The sequence below is a fragment of the Phocoena sinus genome, chromosome 1, assembly GCF_008692025.1.
Source record: "Phocoena sinus isolate mPhoSin1 chromosome 1, mPhoSin1.pri, whole genome shotgun sequence".
In the NCBI taxonomy this organism is placed as follows: domain Eukaryota; kingdom Metazoa; phylum Chordata; class Mammalia; order Artiodactyla; family Phocoenidae; genus Phocoena; species Phocoena sinus.
In genome coordinates this window covers 75,167,578-75,182,040 of record NC_045763.1, presented here as the reverse complement: position 1 = coordinate 75,182,040, position 14,463 = coordinate 75,167,578, and the positions used below count along the sequence as shown (strand labels likewise).

Here is a 14,463-nt window from a genome sequence, read left to right as displayed (position 1 = left end):
CAAGATGTCCATTGAGATGCAGCTGGGGGAGGGGCAGGAAAAGGAGAAGAGGAGGCCTCTCTGTGCCCCCAACTCCAGCGATCATCCCCAAGCCAAAAGAGAAAATTGGCTGTGTTATTTTTACACTTGAGGCAATTCAGTGAAATCCAGGCCTTTATCTTACCGGTTGCGTTGCTTTCTCAAGTGCAAAATCTTTAGTGGTCATTTAAAAGCCACCGGAATATTTTCTCCTTAACACTGGTTCCTGCCAACTTGAAATTGGCTTTCTCAGTTCTCTCTTTCTCATCTGGGAGGAACCCCGTCGGACTTCTGCCTACAGATGATAAAACCCTGCCCCATGTCCGCACCAGATCTGTCCTCCGAGTCCAGCTCGGGAGGCTGGCTGAAAGCAAGGGTGACCACGGGGACACGGGGATGATCCCAAAGAGCAATTAGGCTGCTGCCCAGGGCCTGGTGGTTCCTGAAGCTCATAGTTTTTCAGAACTGCACTGGTAGGGAATTGGGGAGGAAACTATGGTAAGTGAAGACCTAAAATGAACTGAATGTCCTCAGGTATAACATGGAAATGTTCTCCAGCTCTCTGAGAGCTGTCCCAAGGTTAGCACATTAGGGCCTGGTACCAGACAGATACTGGATAAATACTTACAGGATGAATGAATAGACACACTGCTAGAATGAACTAAACATAAACACTAGGGATGTTCTTTATATTTTCTTTCAAATGTTTTGATTTGAAAAATGTCTTAGCCATTTCCCCCATCTTGTTTCCAGATTCAATCTCCCCAAGTTTATGAACATGACGGTTACTGGCCCAAAGACCCCTTCATACCATTAAAGCTTCATACGCCTTCATACCATCAAAGCTGACTGCTATGATGGCATCCCATCTCTCTGCCCCCCTTAACTTTGAGCACGCCAGTGGGAAGGTTGGAAATATTTATGCCCCTGAAAATACGTCGAACACTATAATATTCTCAGGGCTCTCTACCTGCTGCTTGTGACCACCAAGAAAACAGTCTATGAACTGCAGAGGTGGGTGTGAGTGCTTCCCTGTACTTGCCGACCTTCCTCCCAGCTGTGAGATGGAGATGATCAGATGACAGGACCTCAGCCCTTGCCAACAGAAGGTTGTGAAGACCAGGGGGACTGGAACATGAATGGCTGCTCAGTCTACGCTCCGGGGGTCCCAGGACGAGAGCTTCCCAGGACCAGCACCCCAGGGGGCATGGCACTCAGCACCCACTCTCCTTAATCAATGTTGTACTGATTTGATCAGTGGTTTTCAAACTCTGTCCTACACAATCTGAGATGTTCTGCCCAGGAACCATGGTGAGGGATGGTGTGTGAGCAAAAATTCAAGCATCCCCTCTTCTACATTGAACAGCCCCACTTTTTGTTTTTTAATTGATTTTGTATGTTAGGTTTCTGCTCTTTTATGGGAAGGTAATGCTCCATTCTTCAAACAACAATGATAGCTCACGAGGCCAAAGATTTGGGTTCTAATGGTTCTAACATGGGACTCTGCTTCCTATAGGCACTTAACACATGCTCATTCAATTGAAGAGGCACTGCCTTCTCTGAACTTCATTTCCAAATTGAAACATTTGGGACTGAGTTTCCATTCCTGTGACTCACTGTAGGAAAACTGAAAAGAACCTGAAGTCACCCATGTCTTTCTGCTGTTGTTTACCCAAATCAACACCTGTTGTTTACCAAACACCTAGCTTATAGTAAGCACTCAATGCATGTTGTTGAATGGATAAATGACTAAATGAATGACGTGTGATCCTGCACAAGTTACTTGCCCTCAAATGTAAAATGAGCCTAAATCCACCTATTTTGCAGTGTATGGTGAAGATATAATGAAAGAAGATGGGTAAATTGTTTATCACATAGTAGGATCAACGAATATTCACTTTATTTTCTTCCCCTTCATGTAAAGAGTAGACCTTATTCTCTCTCTCTCTTTTTTTTTTTGTGGTACGCAGGCCTCTCACTGTTGTGGCCTCTCCCGTTGCGGAGCACAGGCTCCGGACGCGCAGGCCCAGCGGCCATGGCTCACGGGCCCAGCCGCTCCATGGCACGCGGGATCTTCCCGGACCGGGGCACGAACCCATGTCCCCTGCATCGGCAGGCGGACTCTCAACCACTGCGCCACCAGGGAAGTCCCGACCTTATTCTCTTTGACCCTCTTTTCCGGCCACGAAATCACTTAATCTGATGGAAATAATTGATGGACCAATCACATCTGATTTCCATAAACAGGGTAGGAGGCCTAGCCTTCATATTTCTGTCCATACAGAACTTGGCCAGATGCCAATGAAACTAATAAATATACTGAAATACTGTACAAGTTTGGGATACATAAGATCTTTGAGTGATTACTTTGATGATGGAAAGTTATCATGTGATACCAGAGCAATAAAGCAATTTAATTACTTTTCTTCATTTAAAAAATTAGATGGTGGAAACCTTTCAACATTTAGATGAGAATAATCACCATGGAATCCATAAAGATGTTGTACATAATTACCTAGAATTGGTACTTCTCACTCACAGATCTACCTGGGAGACCTTAGATAATATTTAGAAGCAATTTGGGGATAAGATTCAATATAGGTAAAACTAGATTAGGGTTATATCACTTGATCAGGGATTCTTGTAATGGACCATGATGAGATAAATTAACAGAATTCTACAGATGTGGAGGCATTGACAGCCGAGTGCACAGCTACTAGCAGGAATTTGGGACGCATTCAAAGCTTTGAAAGTTAAACTACATGGTGGTGAACTTAACAACATGGAAACAACTTTGCTCTTCTCCATGACCTATAATCTTGTCAAGGCTGATGATCAACTGTTACACGTGGCCACAGTGGATAAATCCTAATTAGGCACCTTTTCAAAAAAGTATAGACTAACAGGGAAACTAATAGTTCTTTTAACTTTGAAATGGTTTTTAAATGAGAGTTCAAAGCCAAGTGATCAAAATATGTTTTCTAGCTAACTCTTTAAAATCGTGCTCTATTCCAAAGGACACTACATCTTTATGAGGATAAGTTATGCTGTGCTTTGAATTTTGGAGGTATTGAGGTTGCAACGTTGGGAGAAGATTATTGTTTGAACAATTTTACGAAGAACTAGGGAGAGGGGACAGCTATAGAGCTGTTCAGACCAGCTGCAGCCAGTGGACCCTTGCTGGTTTTGAGTGATTAACTCTGAAATGCTCTGAAACCATCAGCTTCAAAATCTACCCCAGATTTTTTGTGAGGGATGGATATTGTGCTTGATGAAATAAAATTCATATTTTAAAACAAGACAAGAGAAATCTAAACAGAAAATTTTTTCTCAGCCCATTTGGGCCTCCTCTCTTCCCTACAGGGTGCATTGTTCATCTGCATTATTCATTAACCAGACTTCCCCAATGGCAGAAATACCTGCCCTGCCACAAAGATCATTTTCTCCTTTCTCCAGCCATGTAACTCCTTAGAAGATAACATTCCTTTCTCAATCCTGTAAGGGGTCATGATGACCCACCACTCACCTTGTGCGTGCAGACTCTTTGGTGAACTTTATGTATAATGCCAACATCTCACTTCCCTTAAAGATAGTGATTGGTGCAGAACAGATGGGTCAGATGACCTGGGGAGACACGGGGCCACATCTTTTGGATGGTCTTAGCTTAAATACTTACTTATGACCTTATTGATGTCACTAGCTATATTACTTGTATTCTGCCTATTTTGCAAGATTATTGCTCCTTGCATTATCAGCTGTGTGACTGAACCACCGATAAAAAAAATAATGACTAGAGGACTTGAAACGACTGACCAAATATAGGGTTCTATAAGAGCAATGACTTTAACAGTGTACCTCTAGTTATGGGAAGAAGCAACAAGAGGGAAACATTTCCTGGACCAAAACAGGCTCTCCAGGGGCTTTTAGTTACTGTTAATAGAGCCGAGTCCAGTAACAGTACATTGAATGATCTATCAATGAAATCCTTGCCTGATCTGGGAATAAGCATTCTTAGCACCGTGGGACAAACCTGTCATAAAATGTTTCCCAAACCTTGATTGAAATTAAGACCAAAAAGGAAGAAACTGTAACATAAAGGCTATTGTCCACCATCCAGTTCTACAAGAATCAAGTCATTAGCCACTGCAGTCACTGACCTACAGTACACCCTGAAAGAATTCAGAGCAAAGATCAGGATGAGGTAATTTGTGTTCTGGGAAAAACGGAAGAACTGGGCCTCACATAGATATATTCAGGAGAAAATTTTATGAACCCAGTTTCTTGCATCTTCCCATACTTAGAAAAGCACTAAAACCTTCCCATACTTAGAAAGGCACTAAAACTTGCGAATAGCAGTAACCTTCTACCAAGACGTGTGCTTGATCGTACATACCCCTTCTCTGAAATCACATATATACTGGCCTCCCCCTTTACATCTTTGGAACAGTCCTCAGAGCTTTCTGAAAGATTGTCTCCTTGGTTATAATCCCCAGGTTGATGTGAATAAAATTTTCCATTTGTGTTTTAGATTGACTGTTGATTAATTTTTCATTGATCTGTTAAATCTCCCAAACTCTATCTTTTATTACTGAAAAATATTTGTGATATTTGCTGCCTCTGGCACAGCTTATGCTCCCGTGATTTCTTGAAAGCTCACCAACAGTGGTTCGTCATCCTTTACATAAGATCACTAACAACAGCTTAGCGCATATTGAGTTCTTAATATAAGCCGAGTACTGTTCTAAAAGCTTAATACATTATTAACATATTTAACCCTGTGAACTAGGTACTATTATTGTCCTCATTTTATAGATGAGTCACGTAGTGTATGAAGCACATAGTATATAAAACTTGCCCAAAGGCACACAGGTATCAATAATAAGTAAAGCAAATATTTGAACCCAGGCAATCTGGTGCTGGATCCTATAAGGTGAACCTTTACACTACACTGTTCAGAAACCTGGGGCAATTGTTTGGCCCTTGACTTCTGTCATATCACCTTCTCCACTGTACCTGCTTGTCCAGCTTTCTTTCCCTCCACCTGAAGTTTGGTGTGAAGCCTTCCTGATGGATGTACCAGTGAATTTCCTTAGAAACACGTCCATTCAGTTGTCTTCTAAGACCCACCTTCTTGTCATTTGTGCTTTACCAAATGAGCCATCTGCAATTCAACCGAGTTCTTCTGGTTCTGACTGTACATTGCTAACTACCATGCAACAATAAAATAGTATCTGTTCATAGCCATCATTGTTAAGTATTGGTCGGAAAAGCTAGTGTTTCAATCAAATTATCTGTGTTATCTAGTTAAGAGTGACCATGAGTGAGCCACTCAAGGCCCTTCTTTCAACCACCCCACTCTCTCTTTGGTGGGAACTGGTGACTACCCCACTCATTTGGAAAGACTCCATTTCACACACTGGCTCTTGTAGGATATGGATCCTCTATGTTCAAGTATTGTAAGGTGACTTCATCCTGTCCTAACACTATTCTTTGGGTGATTGGTATCATTCAGATATCAATCATAGATTTTTAAAAGTGGTTGTGAGTCTTTGGAAATCCAGATGTAGAGTCCAGAACCTGCTTCATCTCCAGGGTCTTTACTCTGAGTTTCCAGAAACTGGACGCTCACAGAATGATCTCTGTCCTACCAAATCTGTACAGTGCACACCCAGTGTAGCCAAGGCACAGTCCCTGATTTTTAACTAATTTTGAAGTCTGTCTTTAGCTGTCCATGCCAAGAAGATCAGAGAAAGCGAGATTTAGCCTAACATACTCATTCAAAGACTCTCTTGTTTATAAATGAAAATTTCTACAGACATCAGACAAAAGCAGGGCATTTGAAGGCTTTAAGATGACTTGTATTACATCTATCCATATTTCTGCAATTTGTTCTATGGCTGCTCTAAATGTTTCCTAATGTTCCAAGTTATATTTTTTCCTTATATGTGCATTGAAGGGGAAGGGTGGATGCGTGTGTACACACACACACACACACACACACACACACACACACACACACTCACTCACTTATAATTGCCACCTGGAGGTTTGGGATTGGTCCTGGAGTAGGGCATCACTCAGTATTTGCTTCATGCCTCGTTGTGTCCCAAATACCCTTTTTATTCCTTCCTTCTCCAAAATCTAATCAAGCTCCTTCAGCGACCTAGAGACACCTGCTGGTAGATGCTGATACTATACAAATACTACTCAAGACAGATGACCCAAGACAAGTCATTCAAAATTAAGCCACAGAAGAGCTCTAGAAATGGGGGACTGAGAGGTGGGGTGCTGTACCTAGGCTGTGGCTGTGGAGATAAAATAAAAACCCCTGACTTGAGAAAGGTTTGACTTGCTAACCCATCTGTCAGTTCATACCCTAAACACTGACTCGGTTTCCTTCCCTTAGAATTAACTAACAACTAGTGTCATCAGCACAGGCAAAGCCATATTTAATGGAGTGCAGAGTAGGGCTAGCCGGAAGCTTATGACATTTATTTTGGATAAACTCTGATCCATGTATTACTTATGGGTATTTGGGGGGCCTTTTTAGAGAATTCTAATGGGGGATAATAATAGCATTACCACAAAAGGTAGTTTTGCTTTTTTGGTTTTTTTTAATTACTAAACCAACAGTGTCTGGCACATCGTGTTATTATGATTTTTATTGCCTGATGATGGGCTTGCTTTGCAGGTTTCCATAACTTTGCAGCTGTGGCCCTGAGTAAATGCTATGAGGATGATGTGGTCCTAGTTGTGAAGGTCAGGGGCAATGCTGGGCAGCTTACCAGCATCAAACTTATTCTGAAGTTCCTATTCAGGATTTCTTTCTTTCCTTCCTAATTCCTTCCTTCCTTCTTTCCTCCTTCCCTCCCTCCCTTCCTCTTCTTTCTTTCTTCTTTCTCTCTCTCTCTCTTTCTCTGTTTCTTTCTTTCTTTCTTTCTTCTCTTTCTTCTTTTCTTTCTTTCTCTTTCTTTCTTTCTTTCTTTCTTTCTTTCTTTCTTTCTTTCTTTCTTTCTTTCTTTCTTTCTTTCTTCTTTCTTTCTCTTTCCACATCTGCCTTTACTCTGAGCAGCAGGTGGGACACTTCCAGCAACAGTTAAAAAAAATTAATTTACAAAAACCAAGATTCAACAAATCCACCTGGTTGGATCCCTTAGGAGCTCATACGTAGATGCCAACCCAGAGTAACAGGAAGAGAACTCCAAAGTCAATGGATAGAAAGGCCACCAAGGAGATGAGAAGCTTTTTGTACATATCATGAGTGTGCTTGGTGGAGGTGGCTTCATAAACAAAGTACTAGCGAGTGAAGAACCAGCCAACAGCCAGCAGCCCCATGGTCAGATAGGGGAAGACAGCCAGGTTCCCTGGGATGGTGTATGTGTTCGTGGCCTTGAGCTCCATTTTTCTGGACACAGAGTAATCCACCAGTTTGCCCCGTCTGGGTTTGCATCTGCTGCTTTGGACCTTCCTGTTGGGGTTCAGGCAGAGGCTGTGATGGCATCAGGAAGACTACCCAGAATGATCCTGTAAAAAAAAAAAAGTGAGCTCTGAATGGTAAAGATGGTAGACAAGACAAAAGTTGTCTTTCAGCATACAGATGGCCAACAGCCATGTGAAAAGATACTGAACATCACTAATCATCAGAGAAATGCAAATCAAAATGACGATATCACCTCACACATGTCAGAATGGCCATCATCAAAAAGACCACAAATAACAAATGTTGGCAAGGAGGTAAAGAAAAGGGAACCCTTGTACATTGTTGGAGGGAATGTAAATTGGTACAGTCACTCTAGAAAACAGTATGGAGGTTCCTCAAACAACTAAATATAGACCTACCATATGATCCAGCAATTCCACTCTTGGGTATATATCTGGAGAAAACAAAAACACTAATTCCAAAAGGTATAGGCACCCCAATGTTCACAGCAGCACTATTTACAATAGCCAAGATATGGAAGCAACCCATGTCCATCAACAGATAAATGGATAAAGAAGACATGGTATACACACACACACACACGCACACACACACACACACACACACATACACAATGGAATACTACTTAGCCATATAAAAGAATGAAATTTTGCCATTTGTAACAATATGGATGGACCTGGAGGGTATTATACTAAGTGAAATAAGTCAGACAGACTTATAACTAGTAACTCACTAGTGGTTACTAGTGATAAGAGGCAAGGGGGAGGGGCAAGATAGGGGTAGAGGGTTAAGAGGTACAACTAATATGTATAAAATAAATAAACTACAAGGATAATGTATAGCACAGGAAATACAGCCAATATTTTATAATAATTATAAATGAAGTATAATCTATAAAAATGCTGAATTACTATATTGTATACCTAAAACTTATATAATGTTGTAAATCAACTATACCGCCAAAAAATGTTGTCTTTCAGTGAGTTGTTTTTAAAATCTATAAATGTATTTCTGGAAACTTTGAGTGGAGGATTTGCACAGCAATTTTTAAAAGTCTGAATAAATATATGAACACATAAATAACCTGGTGTATGAACTCGCTGCAGACCCAGGGAAAAGCATGGAAGCCACAGAAAAGCAGAAAAAAGTGATCTCCCTTCTCGGTAGAAGCTTCTCCTTGCTCTGGACCCAGCCATTCGTCATGCTTGATGATATGATTTCTACGTTTCAGGGTTTCCCCTGACGCAAAGCTTACACCCCCTTGTCATATTCTAGGTCTCAGCAATGGGTGAACAGAGATATTCACGAGAAACACAGCATTTCTTTGCTACTGAATGTTGCCACTTTTAGACAGTGTTTTTTTTCCTCAGTTAAACTTAAAACATTGCTCTTGATCAGCAAAAGCTTCTTCCTCTCAGGGCTGCTTGCATCTGCCTTGGATGTGCATTTTAATGTTACTTCATGGTGAGGAGAATTGGGGGCATTTTCCTCCTTGCCCTAAATGATTTCCTAAGAGTTTTAAGATCATTGTGCTTTATGCATAGACTCTACATCTAATCTGGATGTAAAAATTGTTATTATCTATGCATCATGACAACAAGAGGGGTTTTATAATTTGAGAGGGCTAGATTAGCTTAAGCTACTGAGATAGAAGATGTTATGTATATTTGAGATACAACGTAGGGATCTCGTTGTTCAGTTTAAATTGGGTCAAAATGCCAGTGAAATGTAAATGATGTTCATATGATATTTTAACATGCCGTCTTTTTTCTCTTTTGAAGATGACGTTGGCACACCATTGTAATCATGTCTGTCAACAAAATGACCTTGAACTCCATTAAAAAATGCAAATAACTTTGCGCATAGAATTTGATGCCAAGATAAACATGCAAACAAAGAATTTCAGGTTATTATTTCCTGTACCTCAGTATCAGTGATAAATGGTTCTCAAAAAATACATAAAACAAAACACAAAAACAATGCTGATTGATTTGCGATCTTCCATAATATAAATACTTCTGTTGTGGCCAATTTTGAGCTACCAACAGTTACTAGCTTACAAAATTCCTGAATACTTAACAGTTAGATCTGGTGAGCTGGCATGAGCTGCTTCCGGGGCACCACTGTATCTATTTCTCTTTCATGCTGTCTTACCTCTGGGCCTTTGCACCTACTGTTCTTTTTGCCTGGAATGCTCCAGTGACCTCTCTCCTCACTTTGCAAGTTGGCTCTTCACTTAGCATCATTGGAATCCTTAAATGAATTAAACAGTGGTATAAAGCACTTGGAATGATGTCTGGCATACAATGAACACTATTTAAGAGATGTTTATTAATATTCTTTTCCTTCACTGACCACCTAAGACTGAATTAGGTGTTCTTCTGTGTGCCCAGCCTGCTGTGCTTCTGTGGTGCCTCCCTGACTCTGTTGTACTGGCTCCCTTTCCAGCCCTTGTTGAATCAACCTCCATAATAGATGGACTGGCTTTGTTTACTGTTACATCCCTGCCTGGCAGAGTGCCTGGAAAGTAGAAGACACTCAATATATATTTGTTAAATAATAACCTGATAGATCATTGAATCTGTTATGTACTACCAACTTGAATGAGGAATTAAGAAGGTCCATGTGGATGTCAAGAAATGGTTATAAGAAACAGGTAGAGGGGAAGATTTGGTGATAGCTAAAGAAACTGTATTTTCTGAGGATGTCTAGACTCTTATTTGTGCTGACAGAAAAGGTGTTCTTTGTTTGGACTAACCAAAGTGGAGAAAGTTTCAGTTAGGGTCTTCCGATGTTTCCATAGACAATCCCATTATCATGTGGGTGTGGGGACTTCTACACTGTGCCAACTGGTGACTTTCTCCAGCATTACAAGAACACTTGTAATCTCAGGGGCTCTCTCCCTATTTTTATTTTATTTTATTTATTATTATTATTTTTAACATCTTTATTGGAGTATAATTGCTTTACAAGGGTGTGTTAGTTTCTGCTGTGTAACAAAGTGAATCAGCTATACATATACATATATCCCCATATACCCTCCCTCCCACCCTCCCTATCCCACCCCTCTAGGTGGTCACAAAGCACCAAGATCTCCCTGTGCTATGCAGCTGCTTCCCACTAACTATCTATTTTACATTTGGTAGTGTATGTATGTCAATGATACTCTCTCACTTCGTCCCAGCTTACACTTCCCCCTCCCCCCATGTCCTCAAGTCCACTGTTTATGTCTGAGTCTTTATTCCTGTCCTGCCCCTAGGTTCATCAGAACTTTTTTTTAAGATTCCATATATATGTGTTAGCATATGGTATTTGTTTTTCTCTTTCTGATTTACTTCACTCTGTATGACAGACTCTAGGTCCATCCACCTCACTACAAATAATTTCATTTCTTTTTATGGCTGAGTAGTATTCCATTGTATATATGTGCCACATCTTTATCCATTCATCTGTCGATGGACACTTGGGTTGCTTCCATGTTCTGGCTATTGTAAATACAGCTGCAATGAACATGTGGTACATGACTCTTTCAATTATGGTTTTCTCAGGGTATATGTCCAGTAGTGGGATTGCTGGGTCGTATGGTAGTTCTATTTTTACTTTTTTAAGGAACCTCCATAATGTTCTCCAAAGTGGCTGTACCAATTTACATTCCCACCAACACCCTCTCCAGCATTTATTGTTTGTAGATTTTTTGGTGATGGCCATTCTGACCGGTGTGAGGTGATACCTCATTGTAGTTTTGATTTGCATTTCTCTAATGATAAACGATGTTGAGCATCCTTTCATGTGTTTGTTGGCAATCTGTATATCTTCTTTGGAGAAATGTCTATTTAGGTCTTCCAAAGAGCTAACACCTATCCTTCTCAAACTCTTCTCCCTATTTTTTCAAGATCCTTATCTTACACTGGTAGGAGAGGGATGGTGCCGGTTGAGGGAGGTTATCTCTAAAACAGCTCTAATGAAATCTTGCAAGCTGTTCAGCCAAGGCTCCAGATGACTTCATTATCCCATTTTTAAGATTTTACCATTCTTAAGTATGATTTGTTTACTGCTACAAAGTGACATAGAAGAAAGTCGTAGAACATAGAATTAACAAAAATATCTGGTACTATGTGAGTGAATGAGATTCTCCCCCTCCTCCCTGAATACACAGTTGTACAGTATATGCTGTCTTCAGGAATTGGATTTATAGAAAACTTCTATTGTTCCTGACAGCATTCAAAATTATATTCTGTATGATCCTTTCTAATCAGTAGAATTAACTTCTAGAGAAAAGAAGCTTGATCGTATATTGTACTCATTGATATTGCTACTGTTTTTAAAAAGTCACACTTGTTATCTCTCAAGATGCTTATAACATTGTCATCTCCAAAATATATTCAAGGCAGCAATGTGTGTCTGCTGTAGTGATGCCCCCCAAATGTTCTGATTCTGGCAAAGAGGTTATTTTTTATTTATTTATTTTTTTGTTTGTTTTTTTTTGTTTTGTTTTGTTTTTTTGCGGTATGCGGGCCTCTTACTGCCGTGGCCTCTCCCGTTGCGGAGCACAGGCTTCGGACACGCAGTCTCAGCGGCCATGGCTCACGGGTGCAGCCACTCCGCGGCATGTGGGATCCTCCCGGACCGGGTCACGAACCCGTGTCCCAGGCATCGGCAGACGGACTCTCAACCACTGCGCCACCAGGGAAGCCCAAAGAGGTTATTTTTTATTTTGCTCTTAGAAAGTCATTCACATGGATATTTTGTTTCAAAATATTTCATTTTTTGCATGAAATATGCATCATTATATAAAACCTTAGTATTTCATTTCTTAAATCTCTACTTTTCTACAACAGTTTTGGAAATTATTTCTCTCACTGTTCTTGTGAAACTTGGTAAGAGATTGAGAGTGTTTTCATATTTAATTGCTAAAGTGCAAACATTCTGAAGAACATGTTTAATCCTGGTTGGTTGGCCTCTTTCTGCCTTCCAGAACTCTTCTGAGATAGAATCAGACAACCATGGGCTGTTAGAACAAAAGAGACACTGGAAACTCTAAACTTAGTCCCTTATTTTAGGGATGAGATGACTTGGTTCCACTGGCATGGTTTATTTCCAGGGAATAGAAATCCATCAAACTATTCACATGGGTAAGAAAAAATTAGGAAAGGAAACCAGCTTTTAAAATGGACTGCAAACAAATGTAAACAAAGAAAAACCCACAAAAAATAAAAAAGATAAAATGGACTGCAAAAATAGAGTAAATTTTTTTTTTGGTTAGACTCCTCTGCATCACCCCACCCTCCATCAGCAGAAACATAAGAAAGTTCAGAGAGTGATTATTTGCTAAAGCCTGTGTTGGGTGTGCAGTTCTTACAGATTACAAAACTGAAAAGACTGAGTCTGACATAAAAGTTGGATATCAGGCCACTTTAAAACTTATGCAGTTGTCCACTTGCAAGGGTGGGACAACTGCACACAAGAACGATGATGATGAGTCCCAAAGTAGAGATGTTTAAGAGACCACCTCATAATAAAGGCAAGTTCCCTGAAAATAGCACTTCAATTTCCAGGAGTGGTCTTGAAACAGAGGAGACCTATGTGGAGGCCTTCCTGGTGCAGGTAAGTAGTACAGAGACAAAGATAGCAGTCAGGCAGGGAAATAACCGTAGCTTAAACAAGTCATCTCCCAAGCACTCACAGTTCTGTCTCAGGTAAAGGTAAAGTCTAATACACATTCCTCAGTTGTTTTGCAGAAACCATATCCTAACCAGATGAAGAATCGTGACCCTGAGCACATATACCCCCCCAGATGAGCTGGAGCCTGAAGATTGATAATGTTAACCCCTGTGGTCTCACCTGGTTACCTCACCACCCAATAATCAGAAAATTGTGCATGAGCTGATTACGTTCCCCACAAATGTCACTCCCCTCACTTTGTCTTTAAAAACCTATTCCTAAAAGTCATCAGGGAGTTCGGGTTTTTTGGGCATTAGCTACCTGTATTCTTCACTTGGTGCCCTGTAATAAACACTGTATTTTCCTTCACCACAACCTGATGTCAGTAGATTGGCTTTGCTGTGTGTTGGGTGAGCAGACCAATTTGGTTCAGTAACAGTCTCTCTGGCTGCCTGGGGATGCTATTTATGTAATCCTGGGCAATTATGTAATTGCTGCCAATGATGTAACCTGGGCAAATGAGCTCATCACTTTATGTTCTATCCCTACCAACTTCAAAGAAATTCCATGAAGATGAATCAGACAAAATGCATGAAGACAGGAGTTTTAACCTGGGGTTCTTTGGAATTCACAAGTGAACTTCATGTAAGATTTGTGTGTATATGTGAACAGTGCATTTTTCTGGTTAGAAACTTTTATCAAATTGTTAAAGAAATCTGTAAACCTGAAGTGGTTAAGAAGCATTTACAGTCAGCTGATCCTTACTACTTGCGAATTCTGTATTTGTGAATTCACATACACACTAAAATGTGTTTGTTACACCAAAATCAGCACGCCCAGTGCTTTCACAGTCATTCACAAACATGTGTGAAAAATTTGAGTTGCCTGATGTGCACATTCCCAGCTGAGGTCAAACAAGGTGATGCTCTCCTATCCTGTATCATTTCTCACACTGTATCCTTTCCATGGTCTATTTAGTACCACTTTTTTTGCACTTTTGTGCTTTATGTTGTTGATTTTGCTATTCAAAATGGACCAAATCATAGTGCTGAAGTGTCATCTAATGTTCCTGAACACAAGAAGGCTGTGAACTGCCTTACAGAGAAAATATGTGTGTAGATAAACTTCATTCTGGCCTGAGGTATAATGATATTGGCTATTATTTTAATGTTAACAAATCAACTGTATATTAAAAAAGGAGTCTAAACAGAAACACACATAAAACAAGGTTATATATTGATTTATTGAAGAAAATGTTGTGACCAGAGGCTTGCAGGGACTTAACCCTATATTTCCTCTAAGAGCAATGATTTACTATTTGCTAATTCAGTGTTTGTGGTGAC

At 40.3% G+C, this 14,463-nt stretch overlaps 1 pseudogene; it reads right to left on the bottom strand.

Moving 5' to 3' along the window:
* Positions 1–7,179: 7,179 nt before the first annotated feature.
* LOC116753052 lies at positions 7,180–7,419 on the bottom strand (annotated as a pseudogene).
* Positions 7,420–14,463: the final 7,044 nt, after the last annotated feature.